Source organism: Culex pipiens, chromosome 1 (genome assembly GCF_016801865.2).
Source record: "Culex pipiens pallens isolate TS chromosome 1, TS_CPP_V2, whole genome shotgun sequence".
In the NCBI taxonomy this organism is placed as follows: domain Eukaryota; kingdom Metazoa; phylum Arthropoda; class Insecta; order Diptera; family Culicidae; genus Culex; species Culex pipiens.
The window spans coordinates 131777977-131785991 of NC_068937.1; the positions used below are offsets into that span (position 1 = coordinate 131777977).

General features: G+C 39.7%; 1 protein-coding gene across 1 annotated transcript in view; it reads right to left on the bottom strand.

The window, feature by feature from the left end:
- The window catches only part of LOC120417849 (cadherin-99C), a 204877-nt gene extending 200485 nt beyond the window's left edge, over positions 1 to 4392 (bottom strand). Inside the window, exon 1 of the mRNA XM_039580070.2 lies at positions 3367 to 4392. The gene's annotated coding sequence lies outside the window, so the exon portion shown is untranslated. The remainder of the gene's footprint in view (positions 1 to 3366) is intronic.
- Positions 4393 to 8015: the final 3623 nt, after the last annotated feature.

An 8015-nucleotide genomic window follows, 5' to 3' on the forward strand; every position in this document is an offset into this window, starting at 1 on the left:
CAAGTGGTCCCTCGGAATCTCTCCGCGCAAGGTGCCTCGCGGAGAAGTGCAAATTCATCTTTCACCACACCGTCGCACTGCAGGGTTCCAACTGCAGTGAGAGTTATACCGCATAAGCTCCAGGAACTGGTGGGCGAAATTGCTTGACCTGTGCAGGCTGACCTCGGCGCAGCGCGACGGGCAGGTTCCGCCAGGAAAGTTACTTTCACAAGTCTCGTCACATCGTTAGACGGCGCGGCCAGCATTTCTTCGTGGAAATTTCTAATCGCCGCACGGCGCAGGCCAGATAATGTGGATTTATGGTTCGGAATGACCACGGAATGGTTACCGCGAGGGCTATAGGCGACCGGCTTAATCTAGCCAGGAAGGTCAACGGGGCTCACGCGGGATCGCGAGATGGACTGGTTTTGATAAGTTATGGTGGGAGATTCGCGAGCGGTTTCCGGGATCGGATCTGCCTCATTTACAAATAACCTTTGTGGAAAATCATTGCAAAACTTTGTTTTTCACAAAGTTTTGTTTGAGTTTTGATGAAGAGTTTCAAGATAACTCCAAACTTGAAGTCCCTAAGAACAGCTGATCCCAGCTCATGATATGGTAGAAAAGGTGTTGGACAAATTTCTCCTACCACTTTCATAGATTAGAACACTGATCATGAAGGATTCCCACAACCGCCTGTAACATCAAGAAGCCCGGCCATAAAATAAACTTGTCTCCTCTGTTTACTCGTGCTCCCGGCATCGGCTACCAGCCATCTTTATTGACATCCCTCCGGTGTGACGCTTGTCCAGAAGTTTCGAAACAAAATACTTGGAGATAAACCTAATCAATCAACCGACTCCAACTCTCACACCGGAATGACTTCAAAAGCCAAGAACGTGATCTGAAATCGATACGCATCGGGTTCGTCGCCTGGCCAGGTCACATTCTTGAAGAAGCCCCTTCTCCAGCTTTGGACAACACAACAACAAAACCCAACTGGAAGCGACTCCGAAACTCATCTGCATAATATATTTCGTTCCATTGTCATGGTACCTCCTCCCGGCCTGGAAGGGAACCTCTGGGGGATCGCCCAGTGACTTGAACGCGCCACCTCGGCACACCTGGAGCTGCTAGCAGCGGTGGCAAACAATACTTCGGCCAAAGCCAAAGGCCAATCACTCTCGCGGGTTCGCGGTTTTGCGGAGGTGTCTCGAAGAAAGATGACAAGCCGTCACGTCCTTTCCGCCTGATGGTCCCCCGCGTTAAAGTTGGGTTGGACGAACGGTGCGGTTCGTCTCATCTTTCCGACGAATGCGCAAGTCACCACCATCATCGACCCAAAGAACCAACATGGCGGATGGGACGTGACTTTTTCGGGTCATCGTTTTCAGAGGGGGTTTTCCCCTCTCTCGGATCGGAACATGTGCGTTTGTACGGCGGGGCGAAACGAACGATGTTACAAGGCCCGAAACAAGAACGTAAAGCGCATCCCATAATTTGATTTATGATGTCGTTAAACCCTCCACGTCGCCCGGTGGAAGATGCTACCACATTCGAGAAAACTGAAAGGGATTGGAACATCAAACGAGCAGGGGCTGTGGAATGCGTCGGTGTTCCGGATGGGATTTTTCTGTTTGCCTTTAGTGCACAAAGGGAAGTTGTAGATGCGTAGAAACGGGGTCGTTTTATGGTTCTAATGGAATCACTTTGGGAAAATTTGAAGAAAAATAAGCACAACTACACCCATACACGGATGGAATTCCTGTAACAAATCCGGTAACACTATAATGTCGAACTCGTAAACATTGGAATGATTCCAAAATTGTTAACATTTTTTATCCGATTTTGAACAACAAATTTTTCAAATTGTTGAAGCAATACTAACATTGCAAAAGGGCCAAACATTCAATATTACGTCCTTTCAAAATGTTAGCCTTGATTCAAAAAATAAAAATATTGTTTTCGAAAAGATCCAAAAATTCACGAATGTTTCATTTATTAACATTGAAAATCATATCATTACTCCCTAGACATCGGCATTAGAAAATGGAGGGTTGTTTGGGTTAGACTTCGAAAACTTCAATTTTCCATTTTTTTTCTTTGAGCCACTGTATCTCAGCACTCAGAGGTCCAATCTTCAATGTCTCTTAGACAATTTTATAGAAAATTTCCTGGACTTTTTAAAAAAGAATTTAGAAATTGTCACTCATGGTCACTATTTAAAAATCGAATCACTAATATTTCTTCACCGAAATCAAACTTTCGGTGGCTAAATCTTGAAAACAAGGCACTTTATCAAAAAATCAGAGCAAAATTGGTCAACATTTACTCGGGGGTGAAGTTTGTATGGGAAAAATCGAAGAAATGTATGAAAAACCCAGTTTTCTTATTGTTGGGTCTGCACGCTATTTCCATCCAAATACTCCAAAAGTGAGATTCTCAAAAAAAAATGTTCGAAATTGGCCGATTTCGTAAAGAATTGCTAAGAAATTGAATTTGGCAGTAAGTAAATTAAATAAAACTAGTTTATTATTGTCAATCATATATTTTTTAAATAATATTTTTAGATAAAAAGGAATGAACAAACATGGACACTAATTTGTCAAGCCACGAAATATACTTTAACCTAAGATAAACCCTTAAATGGCTATAGCTTGAAAATTGGTCCAAAAATGGAAGGTATTTTATAATTGGTAATATTATTTTAGTTAATTTTATTTTTTCTAAAAAATTGTAATATTTTTAAAAGTGATGCCTGAAAAAAACATAATTTCAAAGTGGTAGTAAATATCAACAACTTTTTAAAGAACTATCAATTCAAGATTAAAAAGTATTTATTTTAATTGAAATACATTAATAAGCATTATATAATGTATTCTGAAGAGTTTTACAAGTTTTACAATGAAAATGCCTAGTAAATACATCATTATTTTTCCCTATATTTTTTTAATTGTTATTGAAGGGGGGGACCTCAACAAAGTTATAACAAGGTTGTATTAATAAATTTAGTATTCCATTTACAAACAATCAGCTTAAAATTTGTAACATAAATTTAAAAAAGAAACTCCTTATAGTGAAACAAGTTTATTTTACTGACTGACTTTCCGTACTGACTGTACGGAAAGTTTGGAATGTATTTGAACAGGCGAATTTCGTATAAACAAATATTTAAATTATTACATAAAGGAAAAAAAATGTCCACGTTAACATTCATTCTAGTATGCATGACAGACATCGATGGCCGTGTGCTCTCTTGTACTAAACTTTCTGGGATTTCAATCCAGATAGTACAAGAGAGCACTCAGGTATCGACCATGTTGAAGTCAGTCAACAGCTCATCGATACCAAATCAGTGCATTTGTCAACAGAAACAAGTGGTCCTACCTTATTTGCAAACAAGCTATTCCTTTGATATCCGACACCGCAGCTATTCAGCTACTCCGTATCAGTCGTTTGTTCAGGTTCAGACTGTTCCAATGGCGCACACCTTGTAAACAGATCAACTGCCTGCTTGAATCTCTGCCACCAACTCCTGCGCAAAATTCCCGGCTAATCCACGTTCATTCCTTCGTTGATTTTTGTTTTCTTCTTGTCGTCGCCGGTATGGACGCACTCGTACTGGCCGCACTTCGATTCTCAAACCCACACCTGAGCACACTATTCAGTGCTGTATGTTGTATCCAGCTGTTTCTTCCCTGCGAAAATCTCGGTGAGTAATCCCCACTAGGCGGCAACTTCAACAGGGGGCCAACAATGGCAGCAATGACACTACTACGATTAACATTCCAGATCGTGGTGCGGCACTTTGAACTTTTTCCTTCTGGTTCCACACACGTTCCTGGTTGCAATGTTGAATTCCTCACGTTCAGATCTTCGATCTTTGATCGGCTTCCGCTGTAGGACGATCCAGCGTGACTTTAAGAAGCGCGAAATATGTCATTCAGCAGCGTCGTTGACACACTTTTAGTGATTGCGTGCTTGGTTTCCTCTTGAGCTTCTTCCAGAGATCAACACTATCTTCTTGTTTCCACACTCTTGAACCACATCCAACTTCCTTCTTCTGATCTCACTTTCTTTTGCCTTCAGGGCACGGAGACACCACTTCCCTCTCAACTCGAATCTGTGTGCTACACACCACCTTGAGAAACACCTGTTGTCGGTGTTGAAAACGGCTGTCGATCGCACAAAAAATGACACAGACACGGAAGACAAACTGTCGTCAATCTTGCATACCCTGCAAGCACCGCAGAAGCTTCTTCAATTGTCGCAAATTAAACACACACACAAAAAAAAACAATCCTCGCGAAATTAGCAGGTTGCAGAACAAAACTGAAAGCAGCTGGCACAGAACTTCGGCGAGCACACGCGACAGAGCTCTCCACCGTAACGACGCTCAAACCAAACTGAGAAAGCCGACCGCAACCTGGTGGCGGCGAACCTGCTGTATTGTGTGTTGCCGTTGTGTTTGCTGAGCACAACCAGTTCTTCTTGTGGGCACCTCTCTCTTCATTCATGAGGCAGCATGGTTGCTTGTGTCGTGGGATGGTGACGAACGTGTTTAACACTCTCTCTCAGCAATCTCTCAATTTCCATGGTGAGTGTTTACTTTGGAATGGGCAGTGAGGCCGAAGTTTGGGAAGTTTTGATAAAGATATAATTCTAGACATTTTTTCTTTTATTAGGTCCTATAAACACATGAAAAACATTAGCTTATAGGACCTTTAAAAAAAACTCTAGAATTTTATTTCCAAATTTTGCCGTTCCTCTACTCTCAACCCCGCTTGTTGGTCAGTTTTTCGTTTTACACTTTTTAGTTCGTACCCCACCAGGATGACAACATTAAATTGAAAAAAAAAAATCGAACTGTCAAGACTCACACTTGCTATCTAGCTCTTTGTAAAAAGGGTGTCAAACTGAAAAGTAACCCGCTGTTTGACAATAATTGGTGTCAAACCATCGGAGTTCAGTGGATACCATTGCAAGAATCAGACGGAAAACATAATACATGTTTTGCCTTCCTCACTGAGGTAAGGCTATAATCCTGCTCTAAAAATGAACTTCGTATAAAAACGTCGTAGACCCACCTTCATGTATACATATCGACTCAGAATCGAAAACTGAACAAATGTCTGTGTGTATGTGTGTGTGTATGTGTGTGTGTATGTGTGTGTGTATGTATGTATGTGACCAACAAACTAGCTCATGTTTCTCGGCACTGGCTGAACCGATTTGACCCGAACTTGTTGCATTCGACTTGGTTTAGGGTTCCATAGATCGAGTTTTATACAGATTGAAGTTTCGATAAGTAGTTCAAAAGTTATGTATAAAAATGTGTTTTCACATATATTTGGATCTCACTTAACTGTATGTAAACTTTGTCCGGGTCCATCATCCGACCCATCGTTGGTTAGGTTATCAAAAGACCTTTCCAACGAGTTCAAAACATTGAAGATCTGGCAACCCTGTCTCGAGATATGGCCCCTTAAGTGATATCGATGTACTTTTTGGAAGCCGGCTCTAAAAAATAGATGAAACTTGTGTACAGCCATTGTTGTGAGGAAGGCTCCAACCACATAGATGGATTAAGTTAGTTTTTAACAAAATTTCACTTCAGGTAATCAAAACACAAAAAAAAAATCGAACCAAAGGTATTTTCAAAGAAATCTGATTATCACTCTAAAATGCTTTGTATTTGATTCAGATTGACGAATACTTGCTCTAGAACGACTCAGCATGTGAAACTTGTACCTTTTTTGAAGCCAGTGAAAGAATGTTTATATCTAAAGCAAATGTGTCTAAAAATTTATATAATTTTGTGAGGCAATCATTGACGTCCTAGGATGCGATCGTCATTAACTTTACAAGGAATAGGAAAATTGTCATCAAAAAGTATCATGATGTGTAGGGTACTAAATAACTTGTAATTTTGTCAAAATACTGTACGGAAAGCAAAATTTGTATCTTTGAAGGAAAAATCATGTAACTGATGGTTGCCGTCACTTTAAGTACAGCCCAGACTCGATTATTCGATGTTTTGATTATTCGAAGTTTTTTATCCGAAGGTTTGTACACTGAAATTAAAAAAAGTACCAAATTCCTAAATTCAAGGAATTTTGAATTTAATTCACGATTTCTAGAATTGATTTTTTTCCGTGCAAAATTCCTAGAATTTAGGAATTTGGTACTTTTTTTATTTCAGTGTATGGGACTTCGGGTAATCAAATCATGAACCAAAACATTTTTTTCGTATTTTTGCCTTCCTCACTGAGGTAAGGCTATAATCCTGCTCTAAAAATGAACTTTGAATAAAAACATCGTAGACCCACCTTCATGTATACATATCGACTCAGAATCGAAAACTGAACAAATGTCTGTGTGTATGTGTGTGTGTATGTGTGTGTGTATGTGTGTGTGTATGTGTGTGTGTATGTGTGTGTGTATGTATATATGTGACCAACAAACTAGCTCATGTTTCTCGGCACTGGCTGAACCGATTTGACCCGAACCTGTTGCATTCGACTTGGTTTAGGGTCCCATAGATCGAGTTTTATACAGATTGAAGTTTTGATAAGTAGTTCAAAAGTTATGTATAAAAAGGTGTTTTCATATATATCCGGATCTCACTTAAATGTATGTAAACTATGTCCGGGTCCATCATCCAACCCATCGTTGGTTAGGTTATCAAAAGACCTTTCCAACGAGCCTAAAACATTGAAGATCTGGCAACCCTGTCTCGAGATATGGCCACTTAAGTGATATTGATGTACTTTTTGGAAGCCGGATCTCACTTAAATGTATGTAAACTATGTCCGGATCCACCATCCAACCCATCGTTGGTTAGTTTATCAAAAAACCTTTCCAACAAGTTCAAAACATTGAAGATCTGGCAACCCTGTCTCGAGATATGGCCACTTAAGTGATATTGATGTACTTTTTGGAAGCCGGAAGCCTCACTTAAATGTATGTAAACTATGTCCAGATCCACCATCCGACCCATTGTTGGTAAGGTTATCAAAAGACCTTCCCAACGAGTTCAAAACATTGGAGATCTGGCAACCCTGTCTCGAGATATGGCCACTTTAGTGACATTTATGTACTTTTTTTAAGCTGGATCTCATTTAAATGTATGTAAAGTATGTCGGGATCCACCATCCCACCCATCGTTGGTTGGGTTATGAAAAGACCTTTCCAACGAGTTCAAAACATTGGAGATCTGGCAACCCTGTCTTGAGATATGTACACTTAAGTGATATTGATGTACTTTTTACTCCGGATCTAAAAAAGACATGAAATTTTTGTACAATTCCATCATATCGGCCATTGTTGGCAATAAGTGAGGAAGGCTCCAACCACATAGGTGGATTAAGTTAGTTTTTTATTTTCTTACTGCAAACATTAAATGTTACCGCCATACTGGATTGAAAATTTCTAAATCACTTTAGAGTAGTTGAGCTCTACAACTAAAAATGAGACACCGAAAAAAAAATTGTGAATCAATATTCGAAATGTTCTACGCTTAAGTAATTTAGAATTTTTAAATCCAAGATGGCCAAAATGGCGATAGTGAAATAATGAGTTAAGAAAATGCATTAGTATTGGAATGGTCAATACACCTTAAAAAAATATTGATAAAAAGCAGGCCGTTTCGTCATTCAAGGAATTTCAAAAATATACCTAGGGAAAGTAAGCAGCCAAAAGGTTAGCAACGGAATTGCAAAAATACCTTTTGGCCATTCTTTGGTAAAACTACTTTCTTTTCCGGTTAATTCTCGAAACGGCACAGTTTTCATCGCTAAAAATAGCAGTACTGTAAAGTAATTTTTGCAATTCCGTCGTGAAACTACTTAGGGTAGAGTAGTCATCAATGAGACACGGGGAACAATGATAAAATGGCTCTCACAAGTCGTAGTTTCAACCAATCAGGCTCATATTTGGGGGAAAGGTGTGTCTAATGGATACACGTCTGCCATAATAGTGGCTTTGGTTATGGACGCTCCCTTGAAAAGTTATTCATAAATGTTTGATTCTGGGGT